This window comes from Mustela nivalis, assembly GCF_964662115.1.
Source record: "Mustela nivalis genome assembly, chromosome: 2".
In the NCBI taxonomy this organism is placed as follows: Eukaryota; Metazoa; Chordata; class Mammalia; order Carnivora; family Mustelidae; genus Mustela; species Mustela nivalis.
The window spans coordinates 123,380,692-123,401,512 of NC_139021.1; the positions used below are offsets into that span (position 1 = coordinate 123,380,692).

At 39.8% G+C, this 20,821-nt stretch overlaps 1 long non-coding RNA gene across 1 annotated transcript; it reads left to right on the top strand.

Moving 5' to 3' along the window:
• Positions 1 to 6,158: 6,158 nt before the first annotated feature.
• LOC309860108 lies at positions 6,159 to 20,270 on the top strand. Its single transcript, XR_014309157.1, has 3 exons — positions 6,159 to 6,432; positions 10,520 to 10,582; positions 19,990 to 20,270. It is a non-coding gene; the product is annotated as an uncharacterized lncRNA (long non-coding RNA).
• Positions 20,271 to 20,821: the final 551 nt, after the last annotated feature.

The window sequence follows — 20,821 nt, forward strand, 5'->3', positions numbered from 1 at the left end:
AACCCACTGAGACACCCAGGCGCCCCTTCATCTGTGTTTAAAATAAAAGTATCCGGGGCACCTGGTGGCTCAGTGGATTAGGCCACAGGGAACCTGCTCAGCAGGGAGCCTGCTTCCCCCCCCTCTCTCTGCCTGACTCTGCCTACTTGTGATCTCTCTCTCTGTCAAATAAATAAATAAAATATTTTTAAATAAATACACAAATTAAATAAAAAATAAAACTTTAAAAATAAATAAATAAAAGTGGCCATTTAACAACAACAACAAAAAAAGAATAATAGACTGTGGAGTTTATAACATATGCAGAACTTAAATGAATGATAACAGCACCAAAAACTGGAAGAAATACATGGAAGTACATGGTTGCTAAGTTTTTTATACTGGTAATATATTATTATTTGAAGATTTACTATGATATAGTAAATGTACACATTATAATCCCCAGATTATAATTACTAAAATGAAATCAATAAAGTAAGGTAAAACAAAATAAAGAGGTATTTCTAACAAGCTAATAAATGAGATAAAAATCGATTTTAAAAAATACTCAATTATTCTTCTAAAAAAAAGGAAAAGAAAAAATTACAAGAATATATGGGTCAAAAATTAACAAGACAAGAAACAACAAATGTTGGAGAGGTTGTGGAGAAAGAGGAACCCTATGGAGGTTCCTCAAAATATTAAAAATAGAGCCACCCTATGACCCAGTAATTGCACTACTGGGTATTTACCCCAAAGTACAGATGTAATGAAAAGAAGGGCCATATGTACCCCAATGTTCATAGCAGAAATGGCCACAACAGCCAAACTGTGGTAAGAGCCAAGATGCCCTTCAACAAACGAATGGATAAAGAAGGTGTGGTCTACATATACAATGGAGTATTACTCAGACATCAGAAGGGATGAATACCCAACTTCTGTATCAACCTGGATGGGACTGGAGGAGATTATGCTAAGTGAAATAAGTCAAACAGAGAAAGACAATGATACAGTTTCATTTCTTTGTGGAACAGAAGGCATTGCATGGAGGACATTAAGAGAAGGAAGGAAAAAATGAAATGAGGAAATCAGAGGGGAGATGAACCATGAGAGACTATGCCCTCCAGGAAACAAACTGAAGGCTTTTAAGAGGGGACCAGGATGGGGGGCATGGGTGAGCCGGTGATGGGTATTAAGGAGGGCATGGATTGCATGGGGGCACTGGGTGTTATACACAAACAATGAATCATGGAATGCTACATCAAAAACTAATGATATACTATATGGTGACTAACAATAAAAAAATTATTAAAAAAAAGAATATATGTGTCAAATAGTACACGGCAAAATAATAGATGTAAACCAAATCATATCCATATATTTAAAATAAATCATTTCACATTCCAGTTATAAAGTGGGGATTGTCAAGTTGGATAAAAATAGAAGATTCAAGTATATGTCATCTGTGAGAGATCCATTTGAAATTTATGGGCACAGGTTAAAAGTAAAACAATGAAGAAAGATCACAGAAACACTAACCAAGAAAGGAAAAAAAGCTAGAGGCACTGTATTTGTAACTGTAAGTAGACTTCAGAACAAGGAATACTACCATGCATAAAGATAGTCACTTTATAATAAGGAGGCAGTGCATCAAGGAGATATAGTGGTCCACAATGAGTATGCATTCAATAACAAAGGTTCAAAACACACAATGGCAAGACCTGGCAGCACTGGACAGAAACACAGGAAATCCAACTACATAATTAATACACACTCAAAATATTTTTCTTCAGATGGTGAGATTAGAGGTCAGGTGTTTTCCTTCTTCTTTATACTTTTCTGTATTTCCAGAATCTTCTTCAACAAGCACATACGACATATTAACAAAAATGGTGTCTTGGCTCCGTCCTGCTTTTGTCTCTCAATTCTTCCTTGATCTGGTTTCCTTCTAGGATCCAACCCTTCTTACATGGTAGAGCTCTTCAGTATGAAGACCCAGACCTCTGCCAGATAAACAGTGTGACCCCATACCCCTAGACCAGGTAATGAATCCACAAATGGAAAATGAGCCAACAGAGTTCATCAGCCTCCTTATTCAGGAATGTGTTGGCTGGAAGATCTTCCTCCCTGTCTGAGGGCCTGGTAAACCTGGACCAACAAAAGCATCTTTGCCTTTCATGGAGAATGCCTTCCCAGGACAAAGGCCAATCAAGAAGAAAGTTGTGCTGAGTATCAAAGAGATAGAAGCAGCTGTGATGATACAATTTGTGCCCCTGTCTGCAGCTGTACCTAAACACATGCCCTCCTGGACTTTCAATTATAGAGCCAAGTCTTTTCCATTTTCTCCTTAAGCTAATTTGAGTGTGGTTTCTAACAGAGGAAACCAAAAGAACCCTAATACAAAATAATGCAAAGAGTTACTTCAACTCTTTTGAAAAGAGTAATGAATTATGACTTTTCTTTTCTTGGTTTTGTTCATGCCCATTATGCGGGCACTGGATTATCAGGCATGGCCGGTCTCTTAAAAGAAGCTCCCAGAGAAAATAAACTACCTCTAGGATGTACATTATATCACTGAACATGAGAACATGGCATCTACCAAAACCAATAAACACACAAGGTAGATTCTTCTAAATGTTATTTCAGCCTACGGGGCACCTGGGTGGCTCAAATGGTTAAATGTGCAACTCTTGATTTTGACTCAGATCACGTCTCAGGGTCGTGAGATTGAGCCCCACATTCAACTCTGCACTCAGGGGAGTGTGCTTGAGATTTTCCCTCTCCCCTGGCTCCACCTGCTCTCTAAAATAAAAATCTTTAAATAAATAAATAATTCATTTGTTAATTACATATAGCATGAAACTTTTTTTTTTTTTAATTTCCACGATGGTAGGGGACGCCTGGGTGGCTCAGTTGGTTAATTTCCACGATGGAGCCATAAATATTTTTCCCCCATGTTATACAGATTTCTAAGTAAATAAACATGCTACTAAATAAAAACCAGGTTTGAAATTACTCTGAACCAAATGAAGGAATAATTATCTTTAGATGTACCACATTTCTCTCCTGGAAAAAACAATGTAGCAACTTGATTTAGGAGTCAAATCATCAGAACAGGGCTCTGAAGCATTTGCCGCTTGGTTTATAAAATTGGCTTACATACTTCTTGGTAAGTAATTCTCCTCCAGCCACACAGTGATCTTCTTTCCCCATTCCCTCCCTCTTCTCCTAGATTAGATCAAGGAATAGATTATGCATCTTACAAAAATGTGTAATTGTGAGTTGTGTAGCAGGAAAATATTCAATACCTATTATTCCGACAATTTTAGAATCAATAAGAAAAGCTATCTAAGGAACTTAATTTAGACAAAAAAAAAAAAAAAAGTGCTCTCAGATTGAGACCTGAATTACTGCTGGTTTTAGTTTAAAAAAATAAATAAATAATGATGAGTCATTGCTGCTCTTCCTTGGTGTTCAAATTTAGACAAAAACCCAGGTATATTTTTAGAAGTAATTCTGGTCTACAAGGTTGAATAGGACTAAAATTTTATTTACTTTAAAAATGATGGGGTTTTTATACAAGTAAATGCCTTTTTCATTTAATTTTAGAATACATCTGGAAGTGAGTGTTAAGTTATATATAATTCTTATATATCTTAAATAAAACAAAAAAAAATACATTTTTCCTAATAAGAGGCTTTTTATTTGGATGCCCAGAATTTGACATCCTCTTTTATCATCTAATTTATATGATCCACATTTACAATTACCACATACACACACAAAAGAAAAACCTGTGGTGTATATTCTGTAATCCCAAAAAGGGGGGGGGGGGGACTACTAAAGCCACTTCTTAAAAATGCACAGATATTCTAAAAAGTTCAGTTTGACATGAATAATTTTCAACAAATTTCTAGTGACAATTTTCTTACCAAAGTTACTGGTCTCATAAACTGATACACAATCTATGACTTTAGAAATCTGAGCTTTAGAAATTAAGGGTAGAATGTTTGATTCTGAGGTTCCTGAGGCATTTATTAAATGCTGTTTATTGTGTTTGTATGAGCCCGACCTGCTCCGGGAATTTTGTTACGAATCAGAATACAACAGAGTACCGCGTAGTAACAGCTTACAGTCAAGACAGGAACACATTATTACATAAAATTTCATTTACAGAGCTGTAATAAAGGATCTAAAATAAATGCAACATGAAATGAGAACCTGTCGCAGAAAGAAGACCTAATATAGTCTCTCCAGAGACAGGGAAGAAGTTTTTGAAGGAGAAGCATTTAAAGGACGTGGGGCTGGGGGCCCAGCATGCGTGCTGGTGCACAGATGTCTGCAGGCAGGTAGACATGGGGAATTCCTACTGTGGCTGGAATGCATGGAGTGAAGGAGAACGGCTCAAGATCATCCTGAAAATGAAGGTAGAACTGGCTTGTGGGTAGGCTTAGCTGGAGCATACAGGGCAGTGATAAGAATTTGAGACTTCAGGGCGCCTGGGTGGCTCAGTGGGTTAAGCCGCTGCCTTCGGCTCAGGTCATGATCTCAGGGTCCTCGGGTCGAGTCCCGCATCAGGCTCTCTGTTCAGCAGGGTGCCTGAATCCCTTCCTCTCTCTCTGCCTGCCTCTCTGCCTACTTGTGATCACTGTCTGTCAAATTAAAAAAAAAAAAAATAGAATTTGAGACTTTACCCTGAGGAATAATGAAGAGCTTTGGGACCGTTCTCACTATGAGAAGTGAGATCGCTTTTGGAAAGCTCTTTCTGGAGAAATATGGAGAAGGGATTGGTGGTGGTGAGTCTGGCTGGACAAAAGAAAATCAGTTAGGAGCTGCCTAGGTGATGCAGGTGCAAAGGCCCCGTGGCTCGGCCTGGGGTGGGAGCCACTGAGACGGAGAGAAGTTGGGGGATTCTTTGAGGGACATGAAAGACAGATATCAGACATGACTGTGACCTGAGGAACTTCAACATTTAGCTCAGACAGAACAGGAATTTAAGGACTACTAAGCAGTTCCTGCTGGAAAGAAAGGGCAAATAGGAAAACAGAGACTGGTATCTTGTGAGCAGAGGAAGCCCAGTGCAGGAAGCTGCAGAGAGCAAGGTCGTGTCCCTTGGCTTAGCAACATGGGTAATCCCTGGTTACCTGAGCAGAAGCAGTGTTGGTGATGGGACCAGAACAAAAGCCAAACTGAAGAGGACAGCAGAGCCAGTGGTGAGAAGTGTGGACAAAGGCAAACAAATAGCACTTTCATTAAGTTTGGCTACAAGCAGAAGAGAAATAGGGTAGAAACAGAACATGGATGACTCGCCTGTTAGACTTTCCAAACAAAATTAGATTACGCAGCCTGGTCACTGAAGTATATTTGTCTCTGTTGCGTGTATGCATGTGTCTTCACAGACTACATAGGACTTTTGGGGGGACTATAATTTGAATAGAATATATAATAACGGTGAAACATTTTAATCATTTCTGAGCTAAAACCCTCACGATCAAGAAATTGAGCAATTATACACCCAGTTCTGTGCTGAACATTGTGGAAAGGAGAGAGAAAAGTTACAGCATGTTATTCCTGACCTCAGGACACTTGCTGTCTGGTAGGCAAAACTAACACAGAACAGCTGAGATGATATGATACCGGTTATAAGCAAGGAAGGAACTGCTTGCTTAGAACTCACTTAAGAGCTATTTTGTCCTTGATTAAAATGTAGTTTTCCAAATGAAATATGAGGTCCTTCTGCCTTAATAACATCAAAGTGCAGCTGTGATACATCTTTTGCTCAGCTTTACTTCAGGTACAATGTCATGCTGCCACCTACTGGCTATTTTTTAGATTGTCTTTGACAGTTTCAGTCTACCACAAGACAACTAACTCCATTCACTATTGGGGCAGTAAGACACTGACAAACGCCATATAACAAAATTTAAACATATTACAAATACATAGACGTTATTAAAGAAGCTCACTTTAAAAAAAAAAAAGCTCAACTTCAATAAGTTTCCAAATTCACAGTATTTGAAAACAGAAACGGAAAAACAAAAAAGAAAAGAAACCCTGCCTTGTGATGAAGTTTTACGGAATGCACCCTGTAGACTTTGAAAAGGCTGGAAAAAGCAACCAGTCCCCATTTGCCAGGGACTTTCCAGGGTGTAGCAAGTCCCACATACCAGGAAACCCCTGGGTCACAGGCAAACTGGAAAGGCGGATCGCCCTATCCCAGAGTCTAAAAAGGACTTAACTCAGCTGAGAACTGAAAGTCCAGGCTTGGAAAGAATCACGAAAAAAAGAAGTCAAGAAGAGTCCATTACAACAGCGATGTCGCTAAAAAGCACTGTCACTTAGCTATGCTTCCAACAATTAGATTATTAGGCCTCGAGTTAAGAGGCTGGCAAGGGGACACAAAGCGTTGATAAACCACAAGCAAACTTCCGGAAGAGAAGCCGACAGAACATGGTGAGTGCAGGGCTATGAGGGAAATGCAGAGAGGGTCAGTGCTGATTCAGATTCACTGTCATTTCAAGACACACAGTAATGTCCTCTCTCAGCGTCAGTGCTGGATCTCTCATGATGCTTCCACCTGGGGAACACTAATTGGTCCTTTGCAAAATTATTTCATAATTTAAAACTTTCACAGATGCTACGTACAATATTTCCCTTTTGGAAAGTATTTCACATTATTCAGTTAAAGGCAGTAAGGAAAGCTGAAGTTTAAAACAAAACTAAGTTTTTCAAAATTAAATCAAAATTTGTATCTTAAAATTTCTCAAATGCAGTTCCTTTTTCTTATTTAAAGATTTTATTTATTTATTTGACAGAGAGAGGAGGGGAAGGAGACTCCCCGCAGAGCAGAAAGCCCGATGTGGGGCTCAATCCCAGGACCCTGAGATCATGACCTGAGCCGAAGGCAGAGGCTTGTTTAACCCACTGAGCCACCCAGGTGCCCCTCAAATGCAGTTTCTAATTCCCAGGTTTTATTATTCTGTTTGGATGAGAAACAGGGGCAACAGCTTACCATGGTCATAATGATTTTCCATGGAGTGAACTTAAAATACTAACAGCTCCTCCTGTCATCCAGCAATTTCACTACTGGGTATTTATCCAAAGAAAAAGGAAACACCAACTCGAAAAGATATCTGCACCCCCATTTTCACGGCAGCATTGCCTACAATAGCCATATATTTTTCTTCAGCTATTAAAAAGAATGAAATCTTGCCATTTGCAATACCATGGATCGATCTAGAGTATAGTGCTAACTGAAATACGTCAGTCAGAGGAAAAATACCATATGATTTCACTCATATGTGAAATTAAGAAACAAAACAAATGAACAAAGAACGAAAAAGACAAACCAAAAAACAGACTCTTAATTGTAAAGTGCAAACTAACGGTCCAGAGGGGAGTTGGGTGGGGGATGGGTGAATAGGTGAAGGGAACTAAGAGTACATTTATCTTGATGAGCATTGAGTGATGTATGAGACGTGCTGAATCATTGTATTGTCCACCAGAAGCTAATATAACACTGTATGTGAACTATAGTGGAATAAAAAAATAAAATAAAACATAAATAAAAAACAATTCTTTTTAATGCTAAGCTCATAGAGACAAAGAACAGACTGGTGGCTGCCGCAGGTGGAGGGAGGGATGTAAAATGCATAAGGGGAGTCAAATGATACAGACTTCCAGTGATCAAGTCATGTGGAAGTAACATACAGCATGGGGACCGCAGTTAATAATATTTCTCTTTTTTTTTTTTTTTTAAGATTTTATTTATTTATTTGTCAGAGAGAGAGAGAGGGAGAGCAAGCACAGGCAGACAGAGTGGCAGGCAGAGTCAGAGGGAGAAGCAGGCTCCCTGCCAAGCAAGGAGCCCAATGTGGGACTCGATCCCAGGACGCTGGGATCATGACCTGAGCCGAAGGCAGCTGCCTAACCAACTGAGCCACCCAGGCGTCCCAGTTAATAATATTTCACTGCCTATTTAAGAGTTGTTGAGAGAAGAGGGCACCTGGGTGGCTCAGTGGGTTAAGCCGCTGCCTTCGGCTCAGGTCATGATCTCAGGGTCCTGGGATCGAGTCCTGCATCGGGCACTCTGCTCAGCGGGGAGCCTGCTTCCTCCTCTCTCTCTCTCTGCCTGCCTCTATGCCTACTTGTGATCTCTCTCTGTCAAATAAATAAATAAGAGTTGTTGAGAGAAGAGATCTGAAAAGATCTCATGAGAAGGAAAAAATTCTGTAACTAAATATGGGGACAGATGCTGGCTGGACTTACTGTAGTGATCACTTTGTTATAGGTAATACAGATGTTCAATCATCTTGTTGTACACCTGAAACCAATATAACATATGTCATTTATATCTCAATAAAAAATTAAATACTAATGGTTCTTTTAAAAAAGGAAGAAAAATGATATCTTTACTAGTCCTAATAATGATAAGTTGCACAAAGCAACAAATGATGTGATAAAACTATGTCAAGCTCACTATATATCAGAGAATAAAGGAAAACCTTTCCCGTTTCAACTGAAAACTGGTTTTAGAAATTTTAAAGAAAGAAAAAAATAACGTTGCCTTTGGGGAAAAGTTTCTCAAAAATCGCCCAGGTGGCTCAGTTGGTTAGGCATCTGCCTTCGGCTCAAGTTGTGATCTTGGGGTCCTGGGATCAAGCCCTGTGTCGGGCTTCGTGCTCAGTGGGGAGTCTGTCTCTCACTATTCCTCTCCCCGCTCCCTCCCCCTGTTCATCTTCCCTCTCTCTGTATCAAATAAATAAATCTAAAAAATAAAAAATATTAAGTTTTTGCAAGAGGGGGGGCAGTGAAGGTACTCCTGCCCCTTTCCCCAGTCCAAATATACCCGAGCATTGCCTGCTCCTGCTTTCCCCAACCCTGGAGAATTTGCTAATCTTATTGGCCAGAGCCCCAAGCAATTATAACCAGGAGGGTCAGTGTACCTTAAGAAGGTAAAAAGCCATGTTCCCATGTCTCTTTCCCTTGTTCTATACATCAGGGAATGTAATGGGACTCAATGTTCTTCTTAAGAACTGGACATTCCTGGCTAACTTTCTGTGCAGAACCACCTAACTCTGTCTGTCCCAAGACACAGATTCAAGCTCCTCGGACACAGTCTCCTAGTTATTAAAGATGACACTTTGCTTCTCAGATTGCCATTTTTCTGGCCTATGCTGTCGCAGAAACTCCACAGGAAGGGGGAGCATAGAGCAAGTCATTGGTGAGCCCCACCATCAAAATACCACCCATATTACCATCAACACCTAATACCTAAATTAAAAAGTACAAAAAGTTATACAAGTAGGAAGTTATACTTTCAGAAACCTGCTGAACAGTATACTGCTTACAGTTAACAATAGGGTCTTGTGCACTTCAAAATTTATTAATAGGCTAGATTCATGCTCAAACAAAGAAAAAGAAAACCAACCAAGCATTCAGGGAAACCTTTGCAGGTGATGGATATGTTTATTACATGGATTATGTTGAAGTTAATATGAGTGTATACATGTACCCAAATTCACCAAACTGTATAAATTAATTATGTGCACTTTATATACCTATTATACCTCAATAAAGCTGGGGAAAGATTAAAGAAAAACTTAAAAATCTTAAAAATAATTTTAAAAGTACACTGTCTCTACAGTTCTTTTAACAATGTAATTGGTTTATCATAGTGATCATTTAACCTATTAAAGCATAGATAGTATCAATATTTTTATACTAATAGTGTTTCACATAACAACCCAAGTCTCTTAAGACGAAGAACCAAGGTTAAGAATTAATATAAAAGTTCAACAAACTGAGGCACTTTGGGTGGCTCAGTCAGTTAAGCATCCAACTCTTGAATTCAGCTCAGGCTATGATCTCAGGGTCATGAGATCAAGCCCTTCGTTGGGCTCTGTGCTCAGTGGGGATTCTGCTAGAGATTCTCTCTCTCTCTCTTTCTCCCACCACCCATCCCCCTGCTCATGTGTGTTCACTCTTTAAAAGAAATAAATCTTAAAAATTCAACAAATTTAACTGCTCCAAAAATGACAATATCTAATGTGAAATCAGTTCAGCTCAATGTATTTTTGGTGTACAACCTCTGAAACCTAGAACTTGTTCTCCCAGTATTTAGGCTGATAATCTTCTTTATTTTTTTTTTTAAGACTTTTATTTATTTGCCAGAGAGAGAGCAAGCGAGTACACACAAGCAGGCAGAGAGGCAGCAGAGGCAAAGAGAGAAGCAGGCTCCCCGCTGAGCAAGGAGCCCTTCCTTGCGGGACTCGATCCCAGGACCCTTGGATCAAGACCTGAGCCGAAGGCAGCGGATTAGCCCACTGAGCCACCCAGGCATCCCTGATAATCTTCTTTAAAACAAAGACTTTCCAACTGTAATCTGTGGAGCTCTAGGACACACCCCCTCCCCAAGTGCCTCAGGGCTCTAGGTACCCATCCCAGCTCTCTCATTTTTATGTTTCACCCTGTTTTATCGGTCATCTTCCATGAAAGATTTCTTAGGCTGTTCAAAAATATTCTATTTTCTTCCTTCTAGGTTCATAGCAGCATCACATCTTCTTTTCGTTTGAAGTTGGCCATAGGATGTGTTTCCGCTAAGGTGAAAGCTTTAAGGAAGTTTATGACCTAACACCTTCCCCTTCCTTTGCTGCATGGGAGCCCAGGTTTAGATGAAGCCCCCCAGTGGCCTGGGGACTGAGTATCTAGAACAGGCAGGAATATCCTGCCAATTCCCACTGGACAGAAAGAATGAGCAGAAAACTAACTTTGGTGGATAAAGCCAAGAGGTATCAGGGTTCTCTGTTACCACAGGGCAGCTTATCCTTCTGACTGGCACAACTGCTCAATGCTCCAAGGCAGGGACCGGCAAACCATGGCACAGGAGCCAAATCCCGCCAGTTCCCTGTTTTCGTAAGCAAAATTCTGTTGAAACATAGCCGCACCTGCTCATTCACTTGCCGCTGATAGCTACTTTCCAGAGACCGACGCAGAGCTGGGTGGCTATAACAGTAATATGGCCCACAAAGCCTTAAATACTTACTACCTGGCCCTTGAAAGGAAACGTTTGCCAACCACTGCTGTAAAGCCCCATGCTGGCCAGCACCGCGAGGAAAAGATGAGTCAGATCTATCTGTTCTCTGAGAGCAGGTGCTACATCTGCGAAAATCAACAACGTGTTCACAGGAGACCAAAGGCATCTGGAGTCTTAATATTCACAGATATGACTATTGTCTGGCATCTATTGGGGCACTGGAAAGAAATGGAATTTTGTCGAGGCAGAACCTTGGGTCAGAGTGTGGAGAAGGTGCTGTGGGGAGAGAAACGAAGCTATGAAGGGACCTTCCTCAGTAGAGTACTCATCAATCCTACCTCAACACCACTTTGTTCTCCACCTCTCAGCTTCAGTTGTCTCTCCTTCTTTCTTTCTTTTTAAGATTTCATTTATTTATTTAGTCATTTAGTCATAGAGAGAGTGAGCAGGAAAGGGAGAGAGATCAAGCAGGGGGAGCAGCAGGCAGAGGCAGAGGGAGAATCAGGGTCCCCACTGAGCGGAGAGCCCAACACGGGGCTCGATCCCAGGACCCTAAGATCATGAGCTGAGCCCAAGGCAGATGCTTAACAGATGAGTCACCCAGGCGTCCCTCAGCTTTGGAGTTTTTAAAGTCACTCTCATGCCAGGTCAAAAACACAAAAATTTATCTGTATAAAACTAGCTTTGAATAAAATTATCTATTACTGTTGATGACAAAAGCAACAAAGTCTTAGAAAATGTTCTCAACCTAAAAGCAGATGCTCTCTATATGTGGAAGCGAGCAACCCCAGCTCCGCAGCAGCTCTGCCTGGGAGGCACAGGGACCCGCCTCACTCTAGGGAAAGAAATGGGCGAACCACCTCAGCAAGGACCTTGGTCAGTACTAAAGTTGCTTATCCTAGAAGGGCTGAAACTTTACGGAGAGTCACAAACACACTGAATTTGACAGATCAAGGACATACACAAGAAATACATTTACTTTTTGAGTAAAACGCAGTTCTTCTCCTAAGGCATTCTGGTGCTAACATTGTGAATGAATACGGCTGTACTGCTATATAATACAACTTAGGGAGAACTTGGAGCCAGACTCTGGCTCCAAAGGCCGGCTCTGCTATTTGTTAGCTATTTGGCCTTGGCACCTTTCCTCACTGCTCTCTGCCTGTTTTCTCACTGGTAAAATGGGGATCTGATAGTGCACCTATGTCGTGGGGTTTTTGTGAAGGTTATATTAGTTCTATTTTTAATAGTACCAAGTTGGTGCCTGACAAAAGGTAGGCACCATGTTAAGTGTTTGCTAATTAAATGCCCCAACAGTCCCTTCTGATATAAGCATTCTGGCCTCTCACATACGAGAAAACAAATACTCAAAATATACTTAATTAAAAGCCCGCTAGCCTAAAAACTAGATGATGTAATCTTATAAAATATAATACTCATGAAGGGGCACCTGGGTGGCTCAGGGGGTGAAGCCATGATCTCGGGGTCCTGGGATTGAGCCCCACATCGGGCTCTCTGCTCGGTGGGGAGCCTGCTTCCCCCTCTATCTCTGCCTGTTTCTCTGCCTACTTGTAATCTCTCTGTGAAATAAATAAATAAAATCTTTTTTAAAATAAAATAAAATACTCATTAAGAAAAAAATGACTAAATTTACTGAAAGCTGTTTCATTCCTATTTTTAAAAAATGGAAAATTTTCTAGAAGAACTGGCATTGAGGGAATTTGCAGACTAGCACACAAGCAGAATGAAAAGAGAGACATGATTAAATAACTTCAGGAAAGGAAAAGAAAACAGGCAGAGGCACTAAGTGAAAGCATGACGGTATAAAGAATAACAATTAGGAAGTACTAGACTAGCCCTGGAATTCTTTATGAAAAGCCAAGGCACCAGTTCGATTCCATGTTTTTGCCTGAGGGGTTATTCTCTTCCAGTAAAAATGTTCAACAATCTACACTGTTGGTCCCAACAGGCCCCGGTGTCAGGGCTTTGAGCCAGGGATTATCAAGAAGTCAAAGCAAGGGCGGGATCAAAAATCCAAGATCTCAGAAACTAGAGTACAGGAAGGTTGGGTGGGGCTCTAGAGAACAGAGAGGAGGCAGAGCCTGGCCATTTCCCCAGATGAAGATCTCTACAGGCTTCCATTTCCCCAAATCACTGGTGTTCAGTATCTTTCCATATCCTATTGCCCACTCATATATTTTTACTTGTGAAGCACATATTTTAGGGTTTTTCTGCCACTTTTATTAGATTATTTGGATTGTTATTTTTGACTTCCAGGAATTCTTTATATATTCCAGACACAAGTCCTTCGTCAAACATAAATTTCTATAAATTATCTTTTTAATATCTTTCAAAGAGCAAAATTTTTTATTTTGATAATAGTCTCTTTCTGAATTATATTCTCTTACGATCATGATTTTTTGTGTCCTAAGAAATCTTTGCCTTTCCCAGGGTCACAAAGAATTTTCCATTCTTCTTCTAAAAAATCTTATAGCTTTAGCTTTGATATTTAGGGTCACAACTCATTTTAAGTTAATGTTTTAGTATAGTATAAGGTTACAGCAAATGTAACTTTTTTCCATGTAGATTTGCACTTGTTCCAGCAGTATTTCTTGAAAAGACGAAAAGACCTGTCTTTCCCCCTTATATTACCTTAACCATTCTTGTTGAAAATTGATATTATGTATATTGATAATTATATATCCAATAAACATTTTTTCTGGATTGTATTACTAGTCCACTGATCCATATGACATCCTTTCTCCAGTACCACCATGCCTTGATTAATAGTTTTATAGTAATTGGGTAATATAACTCCTGCAGTATTTCTCTTCTATTTCAAACTGCTTTGGCTTTCATAGGTTGGAATTTTGCAGCACTATGCCAAAACTACAGACCAATTTAAGGATAAAACTTGGTCTTCTGGGACGCCTGGGTGGCTGAGTGGGTTAAGCCTCTGCCTTTGGCTGAAGTCATGATCTCGGGGTCCTGTGATGGAGTCCCACATCAGGCTCTCTGCGCAGCAGGGAGCCTGTTTCCCCCTCTCTGCCTGCTTCTCTGCCTACTTGTGATCTCTCTCTCTCTGTCAAATAAATAAATAAAATCATTAAAAAAAAAAAACCTCAGTCTTCCAATTCACGGACACGATATACCTCTACAGTCATTTAAGTGTTCTTCTACTTCTCTCAGCAATGGTTTTGTACTTTGCATTTATAGGTCTTGTGCACAGTTTAGTGTTTCATGGTTTTGGAAACTGATATAAACAGAATTATAGTTTTACTTCATTTTCTAATAGTTAATTGTTTATATATGGAAATACTCTTAATTTTGTACACTGTTCTTATATCCTGCAACTTTGATAAACTTGTTTCTTCTAGTAGCTTTTTTATAGACTCTGTCTTTTTTTTATTCAGTCTGAGTAGAAGTTTATCAACATGACTCGTGTTTTGCCTTTGGTTTCACTGATTTTCCTTTGTCTTTTTTTCTTAACTTATTTCTTTGGGTTTAATTTTTTTACTTCCTTTTAGAGTTTACTAAAGTGCAAAGGTGTGAGCTTTGATCAATTACTTTAGACTTTTGTTTTCTAATATGAACATTTAAAGCTATAAATATACCTACTATAGCTGTGCCCTACACAATTTATTTTCTTCTAATTTTGATACACTGTATCTTATCATTCAATTCAAAATTATTTTAAATTTCTTTCTGATTTCTTGACTCATGATTGCTTAGCAGCATGATATTTAACTTCTAAAGATTTAGGGCTTTCCTGGATGTTTTGTGGTTGTTGATTTTGAATTTAATTCCATTGTAGTCAGAAAACATATTCTGTAAATTTTCAATCTCTTGAAATCTATTGAAACTTGTTTGATGGCCCTGTATACAGTCTATCTTGGAGAAGATTCTATATGCACTTGAAAATAATGAGTATGCGATAGTTGTCATATATAATGTTCTATAAATATCAATTTGATTAAGACAGCTGAGTGCTATTCTGACCCTCCCTATTCTTACTGATAGGTAATTGTCTCTCTCATCTCCCCCTGTTTCTAAGGGACCCCTTTAACCAGGCTCCCTCGAACTTCTCAGACAGGTGTGCAGTTACCTATATACAGTTCCTGTGGTTTTGCTGCTGCCAGCATTTCATCTTTCAAGGTCCACATGCTTTTCCAGACCTAATCTCTGATCCCTGCTACCTTTAGTCAGTAATGCTGCAGTTTGCCATTGGAAGGTATATCAAGAAAAAGGCTATTGGGTCAGAAAGTTACAAATTCACAATTCCACTCAATCTTTTTAGATTAAATTTCCCTCTAGACTTTTCTGACTGCTCTGTGATACTTTCCAGCATCTTTAAATAACTATAGTCCTAATTTTTAATTATCACTTTACTCTGTTCTTATCATTGTTATCTGCAAGAGGGTTTATGTGACCACATCACACCTATGTCTCTTAGAAGTTGTTGGCAGTTGTACAAGTTTAAAACTCAAGGGACCCCTGGGTGGCCCAGTGGGTTAAGTGGCCAACTCTTGGTTTTAGCTTAGATCATGATCTCGGGGTGCTGGGGATCGAGGCCTGTGCTAAGCAGGGAGTCGGCTTCAGGAATCTCTCTCCCTCAGCACCTCCAAGATAAATAAATAAGCCTTTAAAAATAAATAAATAAACCTCAAAAGTACATGATAGCTATCTGTCCCTTACAAAATGCCTGCATATATAAAATAGTTCAAACACCTTTAACAAAAAAGAGTATGCCCTTAGTTTATCATAAATATAAAATGATATGATAACCATTTAAGTGAATGGGGACTGCTTTCAGGTACATTGTCATAAGTATAAAATTACGGGGGGGAAATTAAGAGCAGGAAAAAATAATGGGCTGACTGGACACAAAGTCAAATTAAGAGTTATTAAAAAAAAAAAAAAAAGGGCGCCTGGGTGGCTCAGTGGGTTAAGCCACTGCCTTCGGCTCAGGTCATGATCTCAGGGTCCTGGGATCGAGTCCCGCATCGGGCTCTCTGCTCAGCAGGGAGCCTGCTTCCTTCTCTCTCTCTCTCTCTGCCTGCCTCTCCGTCTACTTGTGATTTCTCTCTGTCAAATAAATAAATAAAATCTTTAAAAAAAAAAAAAAAAAAAAGCTTAGAAAGGGGTCGGGGTGGGCGTCGGGGGGACCTGGACGGCTCAGCCAGTTAAGCGCAGACTCTTGGTTTTTTTTTTTTTTGTTTTTTTTTTTTTTTAAAGATTTTATTTATTTATTTGACAGAGAGAAATCACAAGTGGGCAGAGAGGCAGAGAGAGAGAGAGGAGGAAGCAGGCTCCCTGCTGAGCAGAGAGCCCGATGCGGGACTCGATCCCAGGACCCCGAGATCATGACGTGAGCCGAAGGCAGCGGCTTAACCCACTGAGCCACCCAGGCGCCCCAGACTCTTGGTTTTGGCTTAGGTTTTGATTTCAGGGTCGTGGGATCAAGCCCCATGTCAGGTTCTACGGTCAGAGCCGAGTCAGCTTACATTCTCTCTCCTTCTCTCTCTGCCCCTCCCTCTTGTGCTATCTCTCTCTCTCACTCTCTCTCTCTCTTTCTCAAAAATAAAAAATAAATATTTAAAAGGGGGCAGGGAGTGAGGAAAAAAATGATAATGGGCATGTGTCCAAGAGGCTTTGCAGCAAATAAGAGATAAATATCCCCAAATCTTCTCTCTGTTAAACTATTAGGATTTGCTTCTACTTTATTAACTTAATCAGTGATCTGCCTGTTCTTAAAACTTAGTCATACTGAAGATTACTTTTGTTATATGGATAGAAAAGCAGGTAGGTGGATATATACGTTGGTATATTTCTCCTTCAGGACTCCTGGAACTCCTGGTATATATATGCCCCTCCTCTGGCATCTGTTTTTCTGATTAGATGATTAGTTATCTGCATACTTGGCTTTGAGCTGCTTTAGAACAGGGATCCTCTCATATGCTTTCTTACATACTGAAGCTCCTACCACACATGGGCACAAAAACCTTTCTTGCATACACACATCTCTGTATGAGTATATCAAATGCTCACTGCAAAACCAATCTGTATATGGCCCTGTTCTGGGATGCAAGGAGGCATCAATTAGCAGCATCTTCCCCTCAGTCTGGCACGCTTATAGTAAACTACCTAAAACACCTGTCTGGTGATGATTACTATCCTAACAGTAATCATGTTTGTGTTTATCTACATATTTGCCATTTCTGGCACGCTTTATTCTTTCCTATGAATTCAAACTGCCTCTCATGTCATTCTCCTTAAAACCTTCAAGAATAGGAGCAAAAACTTTAGAGTAGTGTAACATTACATACAAACACACACACACACACACACACACACAAACATACACACACTCCACAACCAACCAACTTGGAAAGCAGACCAAGGAGTTCAGGCTTTGCTCTGTAGAAAATAGGGAACTACCAAGAAAGCCAATTGAAAAAGAAAATAAACTAATCAGATAGAGGACTGGTGGCAATGTGAAGGATGGACTATGAAAGGAGAAGTAACAGGGGTGGGTTGGGGTGGGGAGCAGAGAAGGGGAAGTTGGTTTTTTCTGGAAGATGATTGTTGCAATGGGACTGTAACCAGTGTCAAGGTAACAGTTTTATTTTCACCTGTCAAATAACATAAATATGTAAGAAAATATTACTGAAATAGTATATCTACATTTCTTTTTTTTTTTTTAAGATTTTATTTATTTATTTGACAGACAGAGGTCACAAGTAGGCAGAGAGGCAGGCAGAGAGAGAAATGGGGAAGCAGTCTCCCTGCTGAGCAGAGAGCCTGATGCGGGGCTCGATCCCAGGACCCTGAGATCATGACCTGAGCCGAAGGCAGAGGCTTAACCCACTGAGCCACCCAGGTGCCCCTATAACTACATTTCTAAAAATCTTGGTCATAAAACTACAGTTTCCTAGAAGGGGAAAGAACAAGGGCCAGAAATAAAACTACCATGATTTCTAGGCATTCCTGTTTCCTTCTACCAAAATAATGCTCTTAAGGGAGTCTCCCCAGTCCATAAATGGCACTGCACACAAAGATACAGTTTAGAAGGACCTAATCATTTGCTCTTCTAATTGCTTTCTTTTTCCTGGCCCTACAAGAGCTTCATTGCTTTCACCTGTCTGTCCTACACCTTGGCTTATGGATAACCAGCTGATACCAGGGAGATTCCACTAGTTTTTCTCTTATTTTATCTCCCTTTGTCTCTTAGCTTTGGATTCTGAACTCCCAGCACAGTAATGACCTGCTCACTGTATGCAGCCTTGCAAATTTAAAAGAACCATGTCCCAGATGAATGGCAGTTTCCAGGTGTAGCTGAAGAAAAGACATCCCAAACAGCATCGATGGGAATGATGCCCCGCTAGCTGCAGGGAGCCCCTTGGCACCCTCACCTTCCATCTGGCTTAGCTAGGCTACAAAAGCATTATTACTTCTTCAGTTTTTTGAGCTGACTGTAACACCAGTGGGCTCTTTTATTCCCCAAACAAAGCCAGACTGGGAATTGAACCAGGTCATCTGGTCCCAGTCTCAGCTCTAAAGTGCTGTACCATACATGCTGTCGAGAGCAAGAACCAAGGCTGAGCAGATTTTCCTAAATCAATCCAGTGAAATTTCTGGATGAAATCAGTTATACCATCTATATCATCTCCTAAAAGAATATGAATTATAAACAAATAAGGAAAACTTTTTACTTCCTTTTTCATTGGCCTCTTGAGTTTGAGAAAAATCAAGAAAAAAATAAAAGATTGAAAAAATTGATGACACAGTAGCCAAATTTAATTGTGGGATTGCCCTGCAAGGAGAAGGAATGCAACAATGTTTTCAACTGTCCCAGTCACACATTGAGATATAAAGTTCAATTACAGCGTGCTTCATTCATATCTCATGAGTGTATTTGTTACGCACTAAAAGATAAATGGATAATCTGGGGAACCATAGAAGAACACGATGAATCTTTTATTAATCTTTCTGCCACAAAATTCCACAGAGAGCTGAAAATGTAAAAGCTGTATGCGCCCCAGAACCAAATCCTAACATTCGAATTCACTGGTAAATACATTTAGACACTTTTATACACATTCATTATTGTCGCCATGTCATAAAATGTACTCCAAGTCATTAAGGTAAATATATAAACTGTACTGACAATTTCCTCAAGCAAGCTGTAATTAGAATAAACACCTTTACCAATTAACTCCTTCCAAATGTTTTTATTTTTTAAACTAAAACATAAAAGCAAGCTCCTAAGAGAATAAGAATCTGTTTTGTTCACTACATAATTCTGTCTCTAAAACAGTGTCTAGCACACCACCAGTGCTCACCAAATATTTGTTGAATAGATTAACATATTTAGAGTACAATCCATGACTAAACTAGCCCTTAAGATAAACTATTAGAATATTCCAGGACTTTCTCCAATGTTTTATTCATTTAGTCATTCGGATATTTCCAGAACACCTTTGTAAAACCTCGTGGCTATACAAATATGCCTTACATAAGATCCTTGAAAAGTCCTTTAGAACAATCTACTTGGGGAAATAAGGCAAATCCAATAATGTAAGAGTTCACAGTAATACCAAGTCTTCCTGTCCCCTCTTCCTTCCAGTAACTCCCCTCAGCAAGTCCCCCACCCAAATAAAAGAGCAATCCAGGTAAAAATAGTATGTTTGCTATGCAAATAGCATATATCCCTTTCTCCCCCCACCCTCAATCAGATTGTTACCAATAAGCCCTTCCTATGTATATATTCTTGGCTACCAGGAAGTTTAAAATTGTGATTCAATAAGTTAATACAAGCATGATATGGGGAAAGAGCACTGGCCATGATTTTCTAGAAAGGCCAAAGGTAGAAGTTAGAGACAGATTCCTCAGCAATGGCCCCGGGTTTGAAGCTATTGGTCCCTGGGCCCCTTGTATGTTGCTTCAACCCAACCAGCTCTACCTTCACCTATTCACAGGACTAGCAAAAAGGAGGTGACATGAAACCAGCAAGCCATGACTTTCTTCCACCTATATTCAGGACCATGAAGAGAGATCAGACTGGGACAGTGGTCCTGAATCGTAGAGAAGCCCTAGGATCTTAACCTTGCATCTCCTGGCCCTGGACTTCAGTCTCCTCATTTCCAGAATAGAGCTGATAATACCAGCATCTCCTCCTACTTCACAATGGTATAAAATGTGCAAATGTGACCTATATGTAAAAACGCTTTGAATTTATAAAGATACTTTTTAACATAAATTACTTTAATTCTTTCATCTTAACTAGGTGACATTTTAACTCATTTCTCCAAATTAACACAAAAAAATTATTTTTGTATTGGGGTCTGACTATATAAAGCCTCCGTAAATCACGTCTTTTTTATCCTTGCAACAATAAGCAGGGAGGTAGAACAGGGTGGATGGTACTAATAAGAATAAGGAAATAAAGAGAGATTAAAGAGCTGGCTCAGAACCAGATGCATCTGGGGTCATCTGCCTTTTAAGGTAGTGGTCTTCCCCTACTGCGTCCTGCCCAGCTCACAAGGCCAAAGGGCAGTCTGTGCTGCGAACCAATGAACCAACGTTAAGTGCAGCCTAAAGTTTCCCCACCCACACAGCTTCCCATGGTGCTGTCAGGGAGGAAAGCAGAAGAGGACAGGGGAGGCAGCTCAAACCCTGAGGCTAACTCAGCCTAAAATCCAATCCAGTGATTCCAAGAAATTCTAATCTTGATGTTTGGGATTAATAAACAAGAAGAGTTTAACATCAAATTTCATGTACTAATGCTGGCAAGTCAGGGCAAAATACAGA